Source organism: Coffea eugenioides, chromosome 8 (genome assembly GCF_003713205.1).
Source record: "Coffea eugenioides isolate CCC68of chromosome 8, Ceug_1.0, whole genome shotgun sequence".
In the NCBI taxonomy this organism is placed as follows: Eukaryota; Viridiplantae; Streptophyta; class Magnoliopsida; order Gentianales; family Rubiaceae; genus Coffea; species Coffea eugenioides.
The window spans coordinates 40,077,250-40,092,317 of NC_040042.1; positions in this window are offsets into that span (position 1 = coordinate 40,077,250).

Sequence of the window (15,068 nt, forward strand, 5' to 3'; positions counted from 1 at the left end):
AGAATTGTACCACCATTCAGCCATAGTTAGCCATTTGCTCTACTGGGATGGCATTTTCCCTGTCATGCATCTCAAATAGTTCTCCACACACTGGTTGAGCCTTTCACTCTGGCCATCAGACTGGGGGTGGTAAGAGGATGTATAGTGTAATTCTGTCCCCATTACCTTAAATAGTTCCTTCCAGAAATCACTGGTGAAGATTTTGTCTCTGTCAGTGATGATGGATTCAGGTAATCCATGCATCCGGTATATGTTATCCAGAAAGGCTAGTGCAACCACCTTGGCAGTGAAAGGATGAGTGAGCTTAATAAAGTGACCAAACTTAATGAATCTATCAATCACCACTAGTATGGTATCATAACCCTGTGACTTAGGTAGTTTCTCAATGAAATCCATGGCAATGTGGGTCCATGCCTGGGTGGGAACTGGAATTGGTTGCAGCAGACCAGGGTAAAGCACATTCTCAGATTTGTTTCTTTGGCATGTATCACAGCTTCGTATGAAGGTTATTACCTCCTGTTTCATTCCTGGCCAATAAAACAATGATTTAACCTTCTGCCAGCAGCTTTTCTGTCCAGAATGTCCCCCTATTGCTGAAGCATGAAGCACTTGGATAATTTGATTTCTGATGTTATTGGCACTCCCCACATACAGTTTTCCTTGATACCTCAGCATTCCATCCACCATAGCATAATCAGTGTGAGTATTGGGATCCAGTATTAGCTGAGCTATAATGTCTTGGCAGTGACCATCCCTTTCATAGCTTTTCTGCAATTCTTCCATCCATACAGGTTTTACTGCAGTAATAGCCAAGCATGAGTGGAGGAAAGGGTCTGCAACAGCTTCATGTCTTCTAGATAAGGCAACTGCAACCTGATTTTCAGTCCCTTTTTTGTACTGTATCTCATAGTCCAAGCCTATTAGTTTTGTCATCCACTTATGCTGGAGAGCAGTATTCAGTTTTTGATCCAGTAAATACTTCAATGATTGGTGATCTCTCCTGATAATGAAGTGACTCCTAACCAAATAATGCCTCCATTTCGTGACTGCCATTACTAGTGCAAGAAGTTTCTTTTCATAAACTGATAGTCCCAAGTTCTTGGTTGATAGTGCTCTGCTCAAAAAAGCAATGGGGTGCCTTTCCTGCATCAAGACTGCCCCAATACCTCCCCCACTGTCGTCTGTTTCAACCACAAATGCCTTTTTAAAATCTGGTAAACTAAGGACTAGGGCTGAACACATCAGCCTTTTCAAGTGTTCAAAGGCTGCCTGTGCCTGTGAATTCCATTTGAAGCTGTCTTTTCTGAGTAGTTCAGTCAAGGGCTTGCACACCAATCCAAAATGCTTTACAAACCTTCTGCAGTTGCCAGTTAGACCCAGGAACCCCCTTAACTCCTTAACAGTTTGTGGTACAGGCCATTGCAAGATGCTATTGACCTTGGAGTCATCCATTTTAACTCCCTTGTCAGTGATGGTATGTCCCAAGTAGTCTATTCTTTTCTGAGCAAATTCACATTTGGATTTCTTCACATATAGTTGGTTATCCTTCAATAGATTTAGAACAATTCTCAAGTGCTGGAGGTGGTCCTCTAGTGTGGGGCTATATATTAGTATGTCATCAAAGAAAACTAGGACAAACTTTCTCAGATAAGGCTGGAATACTTGGTTCATCAATGATTGAAAGGTTGCAGGGGCATTTGTGAGGCCAAATGGCATAACCAGAAACTCAAAATGTCCACAATGCGTCTGGAAAGCTGTCTTGTAGGTGTCCTGAGGTTTGACTTTGATCTGATGGTAACCTGCAGTCAAATCTAGCTTGGTTTTGAACACAGCTCCTGCCAATTCATCCAGCAATTCATCTACATTGGGTATTGGAAATTTGTCCTTGATAGTGAGTTCATTCAGCTTCCTATAGTCCACACAGAACCTCCAAGTTCCTTCTTTCTTCTTGACCAGTAACACAGGAGAGGCAAAGGGACTGTTACTGTGTTTTACAATGCCTTTCTGCAGCATTTCAGTCACCTGCCTCTCTATTTCCTCTTTGTGGCAGTGAGGATACCTGTAAGGTTTGAGTTTGAATGGTTGAGCGTTTGGTTTAAGGGGTATCTCATGGTCTACACTTTTGCTAGGGGGTAATGAACTGGGAGTCTGGAATATATCTTCATACTCCTGCAGTAGCTCATGTACTTCCTGTGGGGTGGACTCCAGTTTGCTTCCCTCCTGCTGTTGAGAAGTCATGGCCATGCACATCTGCTTTTTGTATTCAATGAATGTCCTCAAGTCCTTGCCCCTGATCAGGTCGATGTCACAATTGTCTGCTTGCCCGTGTAGGTGAATCTCCCCTCCTTCATGATGCAATGATATCCTGAGCTGCTGAAAGTCAAATGTGATGGGACTGAAGTGTGTCATCCAGTCCACTCCTAGTATTATATCCCACCCTCCTAGTTCCATCACTTTGAGGTTGAATTTGAAATTGTGTTGGTTAATGCTCCACTGTACACCAAGACAGACAGCATTGCTGGTAACAGAAGTCCCATTTTCCATGATGACAGAGAAAGGTTGATCCACCCACTGGTACTTGACATCCATTCCAATAACCAGTTCACTGCTGATATAGCTGTCAGAACTTCCAGTATCTACTAAGATGAGCACCTCTTTTCCATCTAAGACTCCTGTGAGTGTGATTGTCTTCCTCTTTAAGGCCTCCGATAATGCATGCAAGGACATTTCCATGGTTTGACCAGGATTCCCAGTATGTTCATCCTGTTCTCCCAGAGCATCTTCAAATGCAGATTCCTCTTCTTCTTCTTCTAACATCATGCAGTTCGTATGGCCAACCTTGCACTGATGGCCAACCCCATATTTCTCTCCACATTTGAAACACAGTCCATTGTTCCTCCTATACTGCATTTCCTGTGCAAAAAGCCTCCTAGGATCCTTAGTGCCTTCTTGCCAATTGGCCAATTTAGGATGTTTGGGGTTGCTGTGGAGTGGAATCCTATATGAGTTAACCCCCAATGCTATAGTAGTGTTTCTTGACAATCCAAGCCTGTTTTCTCCTAGTGGCTTGACATTCTCTTTAGAACTCTTATTCTGCAATTTCAATGAATACTCTTGCCACTGAGACAGTTCAAATGCTTCAGCCAGGGTAGCAGGTTTCAACATCTTGATCATAGGTTTGATCTCTTCCTTCAGTCCACTTATGAAACTAGAAATGAAATAGGTCTCATCCATATTTCGATTCGTCATCATCATCAATGCCTTTAACTCCTCAAATTTCTCCTGATATTCTTCAACATTACCTATCTGTTGTAGCTTATTGAATTCTTCCACTATATCTCGACAAGTCCTATCATTAAACCTGCGACATAGCAGATCCCCAAATTCTTCCCAACTTAGCATAGGTTTCTCAATTTTTACTCCCTGGAACCATTTATCAGCCCTGCCTTCCAAATACATTTCAATTACATCCACTTTATGTTCTTCTGGAACTTAATAGTTCAAAAAATATTTGTTGCATTTACGTAACCATTCCCTAGGATTTTCTCCAGCAAACATCTGTAAATCAATCTTAGGAGGATTTGGAATTTGAAACTTACTCCAATCCTTCCTGAAGGATCTCTGAGCCTCGCAGTCTATGGTTAACCTCTGATGAGCTGGTGGAGTTGGTAGAATTGGCGGCTGGTCGATCATTCTGCCACTCCCCTCGGTTGCTTGCTCCTTGCCAGAATTCATCTTTAGTAGCAGATCACTGAATTTTTGCTCAAGCATCCGAGTGAAGTTCTGCTCCATTCCTGATAACAGGCCTTCCATCCGCCTGTTGTTTTCTTCAAGCTCCATCTTCAAGTCTTTCTTGATTTGCTGGTGTTCAGATTTGGAAGTATGTAGGGATTCTACCAATTCTTGTAGCTTGATTTCTTGTTTCCTGACTTGCTCTTCGATGGTGCGGAATCTTGTGCTTTCTGCCATGATTGTGTTGTAAATTCCAAGGATCTACTGCACTGATGCCACTTTGTCACGAACTCAAGGTTGTTTTTGGAATTTTATTGATTGAACTTGAATGAACAGGTAGAGTTCAGAAGAATTGGAGAAGAAGCAGGGGATTGAAGATAGAGAGAAAAGAAAGAAAGAAGATTCAGAAGAGAGAGAATGGAACCAATGAACGTATATTTCTGTTATTCTTCAATCATGTGGGCCCCGCTTATATAACCAATCCTAACAACTTGTGTCAGATGGTTAACAACCGAATTACCTAACTAATGGACTCATTAAATGAAACGACATCGTTTGCTAGTGCTTAAGTAAACCCAAAACAACATCATTTTTACTAATCTATTGAATTAACAGCCTAATGCTCAGATTGAGCCTTTATTATGCTTAAGTCCCTACAATTTGCAGCCTGACAGATTGTAGGAAACTGGTTGTGGTGGAAGGCAGCAGATAAGGTTGGGAAAGAAGATTCCTGACATGAGTGCTGGTGACTTTTTTTTGTTTGGATATGAAATTATTTGAAATAATTACTATGACACATTTATAATATGATATATATGAGATAGAAAGATGATTGGAAAGATAAAAAAATATATTGAAATCTGCATTCGAAAAGTAAGCAAATTATTTTTTTTTCAAATCACTCATATCCAAACAAACTTTTCAAATCACTATTTGTATGTATAAGCAAAAGTTTCTGGATTTGATAATATTTAGAATTTTATGGGTTGTTGTTCTTTATCTTTACAGATTTGAGTTTTTGGACTTTTGTATTAATTTTCCTTTTTAATCATTATCTGAATTGTGGTTTTTGTATAATTTTTTGGACATTTATTGTAGAAGGAATGAAAAGGAAAATGAGAGAAAAAACTAATAACTTTTATTAAGATGAGTAACATGGCTCCATAGAAACCATAAGGTCTATATGTGGGCTCATGAACCGATTCATCAAAGTATTTGTACTTTACATTTGGGTCAACGCAATAAGTAACTTGCCAAATTTATCTTTAGACGTGGGACATATAACGGGTCCATAACTCATTCCGGCCAAAATTGGCTTGAAAAGGTGTTGAAGGACACAAAACAAGCACATTTTATATGCTAGGGATTAAAATCGCCGATTTTTATTTTGAAGGACTAAATTTTTACAACAGTGGTATGTGGGGGACGATCAATTTAATTTTTCCTTCTTCTTTTGAATTCAAATTCACTGGCATGCATAACCTTAGCATAAACTTAATATATGTTACCTTGAAATTTGCAGAAATCAATGGCAAATTATTGTTTAAGAATGGAAATTGTAGGTTAATTTTCTTATCTCAAGCAATCTGGACAAATCTTTGTGATAGTTCAAGAAATAAAGTGGGATTAAGTTATGTAGACACCAAATTTTGAATAATTTGTATGTGGCATCTACTTCATGATTTTTATTTTAGAACGCTTGCATTTAGTTCATTGTTGTGTGTTTTGCATTTCTAGTTGTTATTTTATTTTAGTTTTATTCATTTTGCTCTTTTAGTTTGTCTATTCATTTTTATTTTGTCATTTTAGTTAGATTTTAGTTTCTAGTTTTTAGTTTTTAGTTTTTTTTAGTTTTTAAGTTTATAGAGTTTTTAGAAAGAAAAGAAAAATCATTTTAGTCATTTTTGTTTTTATTCAATGCTTTCTTGAAAGAAAAATGAAAATGAAAAATCATAAAAAATGAAAAAAAGAGAAAAAGGAAAAAAGGAAAATTTGTTCACAAAAATATGTTTATTTCTTTAAATTCAATCTTTGGGCACTTTAGTTATTTTTATTAAGTTATTTTGAGAAAAAGAAAATGATGAAAAGAGGAAAATTGAAAGTTAAAAAATGGCCATTTTGTTTAGTTTTTTGTTTAAAATTATTTTTGTTTTGTTATTATTATTGTTACCTGGTTTGTGTAATTTTGTTATTGTTATTATTTATATTTATATTTTATTTTATCATTTCTGTAATTATTATTGAAAAAAAAAAAAAAAAAAAAAAAAGATATATTTTGTCGCGGCATGCACGCTGCAATTTTTTGCAGCGTGCAAAGGACATTCGTAGGAAACAATTGGAGGGCTGGATTTCACAGGGGTAACAAGCCCTCATCCTCATCGTTGAGATGAGGGTTTTAGGAGATTTGGAAGTGGATATAAAAGAGAGAAGAGCTACAGCCGCAAAGGGGGTTTTTTTTTTGCTGGGGAGAGTAAGAACGAAAAAGGAAAAAACTGGGAGCTGAGAATTAGAGAGCATCGACAAGCTGAAAGAAAACATCAGCCGCAAAAGGGGATGGATAGAGGAGATTGCCGGGGCAGAGAGTTAGGGAAGTAAGCAAGAGAAACGAACGGAAAAACTAGAGGGAGGCGACAGAAAGTTGAGAGGAAACCAAGAGAGTTAGAGGATTGAAACGGAGAGAAAGCTGGAAGGAGGAAGGCAGCGAAAAGTTTTTGGAGAAACCCCAGCTTCATCAACATTAGAGTGAAGTTGTTTCAAGCCCAAGAGCTGCTCTGTTTAATCATTTTTACGCCCTGATTTGCCTTCAAAAAGGTTAAAGGTGATTTCTTTTTTCTTTTATACTTTGTTGATAGCCGATTGTTGGGATGTACATTGAAAGTCATGCCTTTTTCTGTAACTTTCTTTCTTTTTTGGTATGTCTGACCGAGATTTTGGTTGGGTTTGGAGGGGGAGAAGAAAGCTTTTGATCCACGATTGTGTTAAAGAATGTTCATTTGTGTATTCCCTGCTCTTGTTGAGGATCCATCTGAGCTTAGTTCTGATTTGTCCGTGTGTTTCTGCTCGCGTGGTTTAGGGTGAGGAAACCTGTGAGGGAAATCTGTTTCTTTTGTGTCATAGGTTTCTTTCACGCCCTTTTTCTTTCCTTTGATTGGTCTGAGCAACGTTAGATTTCTTTTAGGTGAATATGGGTCATGTTCAAAATGTGTACAACAAAGGTTGGCTGTCCATTATCTTTGGTATACAATCAATTTGCATTTTGCTGATGGGTTTCCTTATTTCTTCGTTTTTTATTTGCATATCTATTGTTCCTGTTTCTTGATTCCTTGGCTATCGTTTGTTTACATTGAAGTCTAGCATGGGATTGATAATTGTTCTATTCAGGTTGGTGTCCCTCTCTTCTAAATGCATAAAAAAAAAGGAACTCACACACTTGCTGTCTAATAGTTTCCCGACAGCTTGTGGTTTGTTATAGCCATAAACATTGCCCTGCACACACTGAAGTTTCGGTCCATTTGCTGCATTTTCTTTATGTTCATTTTTCATATTAGTTTGTCTAGGAAATGAGAGGTTTGGTGTTAAGTTTGTGTGTTTAAAGTTTGAGATACTGGAACTATAGTCGAACATGTGGCTGGAAAATGAATTCCAGGTTGCTATGTCACTGTCACACGAATGTTTTGCCCAGATTTTTCCAGCCTTTGCATAATTTTTCTGCTATGTTTTGGTTTGTTTGCATGTGGAAATGGTTGTTATGATGCTTGATTGTTTTGGGTGTTTGAGTCTAAACATCTTTGAGTTGGAACTGAATGTTTGTTGGCCACATAGACAATAAGTAGTTGGATCATTTGGCATGAAAGTTGCCAAGAAACTGGCATCAGTGGGTTATGTTTGTTTGCTGTCAAAGTTTCGAACCTGGTGATTTAGTTCCACAATGTGATTTGGTTAACATTTTCTGTTTTGAATTAAGCTATCTTCTGGGTTTGAAATCTGTGCTTGGAAATGAAAATCACAACTAGTTTTGTTGCCAAAAGATCCTACCCTTTTGCCAAAGCTCCCAAATTACAACAATCTCTTTCCATCTTGCCTAAAAGTTCCATAAGTGTTTTATATAATTTCCTTCTATGTTTTGCTTGTTGGATGTGAGTTTTATTTGTTTTGATTGCTTAATCCAAAGTTTGGACAAATGAAATGGTTATACTTAAGGCTGTCTAGAGCCTATTTGTAAATGAAGCTGCAGCAAACCTCTCCTTTAGTTGTAGCAGATTTTGAACATCAAATGTTTGCATGCTTTTCTTTCAGAATGTGGCGTGATATCCTGTTAAGTTTTTTAGCCTTTTTAGATGCGGAAGTTCTTATTTTGGTTGCTTAGTTTTCCATTTTGGTGTCTGGGGAACAAAGTTTAGATCAAAATTGGGCATTTGGATGGGAACCTGCATTTTTGGGAAATAAAATTTTCAGCAAGTTCTATTTTCTGCCGCAATATGGTTCATCATTTGATCTTTCATTTCATTTTAATGGTTGGTTGTTTATGAAGGGATTGAGTTAACAAAAATGTTCAGTTGTCAAGGGTGTTTGAGAGTTGGTGTTAGTTAGTTAGTTTGTTTAAAATCTGGCATGAAGTTTACAAGAGGAAGCTGCCGAAAGTTTATTGCAGAAACTTGTTTACGTTGTTTTCTTTGTTGCATGAATTTGGCATGTAAAAAGTTTCAAAAAATTGCAAATCAGTCCCCCATGTTCCTCCGCATATTACTAAGGCCCAACTATGTTCTAGTAGCTTACAATTGGGTTCTAAAATAATTGCAATTTGAGTCATGACTTGGCCCCCTTCCTTGCTTTTGAGCTCGTGAATTTCCCAAAATGTGTTAATTAGACTTGAGTGGTTGTTGATGGTTGTAATTGGTTTCTAAAAGTGCAAATTGAACCATTCCTTGGCTTTTTCTTTACACTTTGGCCCCCTAAGTCTCTCCTTATCTTACCATGGCCCAAGCAAATTGAAGAATTCAATCAATTTGATCCCTCTAAGTTTCTCTTTGTGCCACAATAGCCCAAGCATGTTTCAGTATCTTGTGATTAAGTCCTAAAATCATTGCAACTTCAATCATTGTTTGACTCTTTCTTTATTTTTGGAATCTTTGAAGTGCTTAAACGATTTATTAGGTTCAACTGATTTGAGTAGTGCTTGCATTTGGGTCTTAGTAGATGTTATGCTTGGGGATTGGATGATCATGCCTTCTGCCTTGGTCTTTAAGTAGTTTTGACTTCATTGAGTTGCAATTGAGGGAAAGTTTGATGTTTTGGTGGATTCAAATTGTTTAGTTTATATCTTATCACTAAATTGGTGCATTAATCCTTTCCTTTGAATGGTTTTAGCCCAAATTAGCTTCTTCTTTAGTGACCATAGCCCGAGTTGAGTTTTGTTCACCTTACTAGCATTATACACGGGGGGAAGGTACAACTTCTTTTATCCCTTTTTGTCTCCCTTATGTGATCTTATGTGTTATGTGAATATGCCTGTCTACTCCGCTTTCCTTACCTCCTTGCATGCATTTACTTGCTTTTTTTTACTTTTATTTAAGTTTTATGGGGTATGTGTACACCTCTTGGCTTGTAATAGATAGGGCTCGAAGAGCATTTGGTCCATTTTCCCTTCCCCTTTATGCTTTTATGGGGTATGTGTACACCTCTTGGCTTGTAATAGATAGTGCTCGTAGAGCATCTGGTCCATTTCCCCTTCCCCTTGGTTGCTTGTTTTTGTTGTTACATGTTAAATTGCTTTAGTAGGCTCTTGCATCTAGTCGAGCATGCTAAGTGCTACGTGCTACGTGTTTACGAGCGTTTTGGCATGTCTACTTGCTTTCATAACCATGAATGAATGGAATGGATGAATGTACGTCACCACACTAGCCTAATGCTAGTTGTGGCTTTTTTTTTATTATTAGGAATTCATAGAAAGGGCTAGTCCAACGCTAGACCCAATAGGATTTTTCCTTTGGTTTTTCATTAATGCATTATTTGCCTGTTCACTACATATCACGCATTTTCCTTAGTTTTATCATTTGGCATGATCCTCGAACCCCTTTCCCCTCATTTTAGGTTTTGCATCCCATACTAGCTATAGGGTTCATTTTGCTTGAGTGTCCCCTTCCGATAAGGGAAACGAGCGAGTGTGGCTACTCGATAGCCTTAGCACGCTAGTTTCGCCTTCTAATCAAAGGGAAAATCAAGTCACGATTTAGGTCTCCCCGTACCCAATATGCATGAATTCCCTAGGCTCATGCATTCTCAATCCACTCTATCATTACATTTTCACTTTTGTCTCATTTGCACACATGCACCCTTTTATCACTTTCACTTGCACACGAACACTTTTATCTTCACTCGCACACGAGTACTTTCATCTACATTTGCACACCTTCACTCTTATCTTATTACTTTTATCATTTTTTCACTTCACATAAACTCACACTTTCACATGCATGCATTCCACTCATTTTTCACGTCATTTAGGTTTAGGTGTGACCTCTCCAAAAGGATCATTATTGGGCTTCACAATTAATGTGATTGGCACCACTCAACCTTTGAAGAGAAATTTCCCCCAATCCCCCTAGGTCTAGGGTTTTGCATTCATATAGACATATCCAATATGCGATACATACCATGGGTAGAAAAATTAGGAAAAATTGGTTTAAGTCACGCAACTAGCCTTGGCTAGGTCGAAGGGGTGCCTTGGATTTTTATCCTTGCCTTCCCCTTTGTCAAACGTGACCCCCGAACCTTTTTCTTTGGCTTACGTGGACTAGGAGTCGTTTTAAAAAGGGTTTTACTACTTTGTCTTTAAAAAACACTTTTTTGGGTGACTTGGTACACCCCAAATCTATACCAAGTGGCGACTCCGTTTTTTCATATTTAAAAACCCTTTTTAAAATTTCATTTGGCCAAATCGTCGCTTTCCAAAGTCCCATGGCCTTTTTACTTTTCATTTTGCACACGTTCACACCACACACCACACATCACCAACACACAGTTCACAACTCGAATCGAAAAGTGGGGCGCGACAAGTTAAACTGGGGTTTAATTGGAAATTCAAATTGTGTTAATTGAAATTTGAGGAAAATAATGGCAAATTCTTGTGGCCAAGTGAAAATATTGTTTAAGCTTGCAAAAATTCTTGCAGCTTAGTTTTTTGACGTCAAGAAGTTGGACAAATTTTTGTTATGGATCAAAAAATAAAGTAGGGTTAAGTATTTAAATGTAAATGAGTTAATAACTATGACAATGTGTTTGAAAGTGTTTAGATGTAGAGGGGCACCCCATACCCTTAAATCGGACAGCTCCTTAGATTATGGCAATAGCTTTATTCAATTTTTTAGCCTAAGAGTTTTAGCTTGAATGACTTAATAGTCAAGCAGAAGCCAAATTGATTTAAGTTGATATTTCCTTGTATATTCAACTTAAATTTAAACACTCACATGAATAATCCCTTGCATATACACCCTCACATAGCACATTTTCACATTTTTAAAAATTTAACACCTTAGTCCTCTTTTAATTAGAATTAATTAACACAATATAAAAGGGAAAAAGATGAAAGATCTTCCAAAACATATGAAATGAATAAATAAATGCAGAATCATATCTATGTGTATTTATCATCAATTGCATCATATATTTTCACATTTTTAAAAGTTTAACACCTAAGTCCTCTTTTAATTAAAATAAATTAACACGGGGGAGGGTTGGGTTGGGTTGGGTGGTACGGGGGGAGGGAGTGTAAGCAAGAGGTCTCAGGTTCGAGTCCTCCCGCTTACACTAAAAGAAAAAATGTAAAAAAAAAATATATATATATATATAATAATAAATAAATTAACACAACGTAAAAAGTTAAAAGATGAAACAAGATGAAAGATCTTTCAAAATACATGAAACAAGTAAATGAAAGATCATCAATTGCATCATTTATCTGTACCTTTGTGAAAGTAACAACTTCACTTGTATTTGCTTAGTTATATGTATGTATGCATTAAACTCCATAGAAAAGCGTATTTAGAATTTTAGAAATAATTTCACAATTTATGGATGGCCAAAATAAAATTAAGAAAATGTTACTAGTTGAGTAAAATTATGAATGGGGAGGGAGGGCTAAATTAATTGGTTCGAAAAAAAAAAGTGTAAGTGAAAAGTCCCCGTTCGAGCCCTAATGCTCACATTACAAATAAATAAATAAGTACAATCATGAATCACTCCACAGTTAACTAGTGGATGCTGGGTATTGGATTATGAGAAAGTGGGCCAATGAAGGTGGTACCAAGAGATGGTACAGATAGGGAACGGGTTTCAATTATTTTTGGGATCATAATTTAATGGCAGAGATTATTAGAGATCATTCAGCAACATAATTTTCATGTCACGGCCAAACACAAACACACGACCTTACCTAGCCAACATGTGGTGCCATAGGAAACATCTACTAAAAATATCCAGACTCGACGTTTTCAGAAACTTGTTATTGGGATCCCGTGCAAAACGTGAGGTTGTCGTGCAAAACGTGGAGGATGTCCTGTGGGGTCTCGTGCAAAACGTGAGGTTGTCCTGTGGTACAAAAATGTTTGCACTATGATCAGATGACAGAACCGCTGGGCCAGTGGCTCAGTGGCCATCAGGGAGGGACTTAAGTCTCTTCTTGGGCTGTTGATGAGGGTTCAAATCTCATCAGCAGCGAAAAAAAATTTAAAAGTTGTGTTATAGCACTTTCTTGATTTAGTTGGGTCTGTATACCCACTAGCTCATACAAAAAAAAAAAAATAATCAGATGAAATAATCTAGGTGGAAGTTCTTTTTTTTTTCCTAAAGGAAACTTACTCTATGGGAATCGACTTTAAGAAAGATATCCCACTGTGATCAATAAATCTTGTAATAATGTACCACGGATGCTAAAACGCCCTGTATTACTATTGAACAATTGGAGGAAAAGGTCACAGTCGAAGACGAAGGCAACTAGGAAAAGTGACTTTTTTTTGTATTTGTATTTGTGTGTGTGTCTATACATATATATATATATATATATATATATATTTGTAAATAAGAGGTCTTGAATACAGGGCTTTCTACTTATAATATTTTTCACCTTGCCATCCAATCCAACCCTCCCCGACAAAAAAGAAGCGGTTATGAAAGTGGAGAAGATGGTTAGTTGTTGACCTAAGTTTTTCTACAATTGAATTAAGGGTTAATTACAATTTATCCCTTGAAATTATACTTTGACTCTTACTTTACTCTCTAATTTTTATTTTTTGTCACTTAAGCTCATGGGAGACAAAAATACCCTTATACTATATAGGTATATTTTCCTCTCTTTTATATTTTTTAGTCAAAATTAGTTTTTTCAAATTTTTATTTTTGAGCAAATAAAAAATTTTGCTAACAAAAAAAATTGAAGATATTCATTTTCTAATTTGTAATTATGAAGAAACTACATAGAATTTTTTTTTACATAATTAGTTAATTATAAATCAATATCATTTATTCTTCTATTTTACAAAAAATTTTGTATTCTATTTTCTTTTAATTGGACAATTGAAAGTCGCCATTGTTTTACAATCACACTTTTTTTTTTGTCAAACGACAATGTATAATCACACATTCACATGTTAGTTATCTGGACATTTTTTGTTCTTTTTTCTCTAATGGATATATTGCTTATTGCATTATTTTTTTGGGATAATTTTCAAAACCTTCCTTGAGGTTTCTGATAATTTCACTCGAATCCCCCCAATTTTAGAAAATTATATTGACCTCCCTCAATTCAATAAAATGACTACAATGCCCTCTATTTAATAGATAACTTACCACATATGTGGGACACAAAAACCAAACCAAAAGTAAAAGAAAAAATAAAAACCTGCAACAACTCGTTATCATCCCCAACCCTACTTTAATTAACAGTAGTTCCTTTTCTCTCTCCCTCCTTTTTTTCTACCTGTTATGATTCTCTCCTTCCTGCCTATAACTCCATAGTTTTTTGCACCCATCAACTACACCACCATGCAAACCTACCCGAAGTGTTTATTTCATGTCTACTTCTCTCTTTCTGTGATAGTTAACTATCAGCCCCTCTTATTTATTTCTTCTCGTATTATAATTTGTATACATTAAAGAATCAAAATTTCCAAAATTACAAATTGAGGAAGCAAATGAAAATTTCATGGTCAAATTAGATGGAGATGATGAATGTGGTTGTGATAGAGAGGAAAAATGAAATTAATGGGCTATTGTCGAAAGAGAAAAAGGGACGAATTTGGGTTATGCTATTATGTCTGTTACGAACTAGAATCAAATATCTTCATTTGGTTTCTTTTTTGTTTGATTTACAAGTATTGGTGATGGTTTGTCACAAAGATTAGTTTCTCTATTCCTAACGCCATTGGACTATGAGGTTACTCTTGGCATAGCCATCAATAGTGGTTGGCCAAGTTCTTTTCTGTTCAAGGAAGGTGACAGGCAATAAGTAGTAAGTTCATAATTTGAGGTGTTAGATTAGTCAATAGACAAAATATAGTGTTGATTTGGGGTAGGAAGCTTTTTGAGGGTATTTTAGTTGGTAGTGGTGGTTATAATCGATTTGTAGAGAAAGTGATTTGGGTAGAGTTTGAGATTTTGATAATGCCGAAATTGATAGAATTTGGAGCTTAAGTTGGAGTGCAATTTTGGTAAATTTTGGGGTTTTAGTGATGCCAAATTGATAGAATTTGGGGATTAAGTTGGAGTTTGCTTGAACAAGTTGATAAGGTTTTGGGTTTACAATTATCGTGGAACATAGCAAGTTTGGATGCAAGTGTTTGTTAACTTTTTTTTTTTTTTTTGGGTTAAATTGATCACTAAACCTTTTTTCACTTTCTTTTGATGTATGATGTTGCATAAGGGCATTTTATGATACTTAAGTATAATTCTAACATGATGGGTCTATACTGTTACTTAAACAGTATAAGTAAGAGAGGTTAGTGTGATTTTCTAAATTTGGGGGAGTTGAGTGAAATTGTCAGAAACCTCAAGGGGGGTTTCTGAAATTATCCCTATTTTTTTCTTTGCCTTTATAAAGATAATCCATTGTTGGTGTATTCCCTAATATACATTCTCCTCTCATGAGAAACTTTATCACTATCAATGATAGTAATTAAAATTGAACCACATGTTAAAATTAAATAAAGGAAGGAAATAAAAATTTTAATATTAAGAACTTGGCATAATAGAGAGGTGTTTTTATCTCTCAAGGGGTTAAGTGACAAAAAAAAAGTTAGGAAAAGCAGGGATATACCTCAGAGAGATAAATTTAAAATAACCCT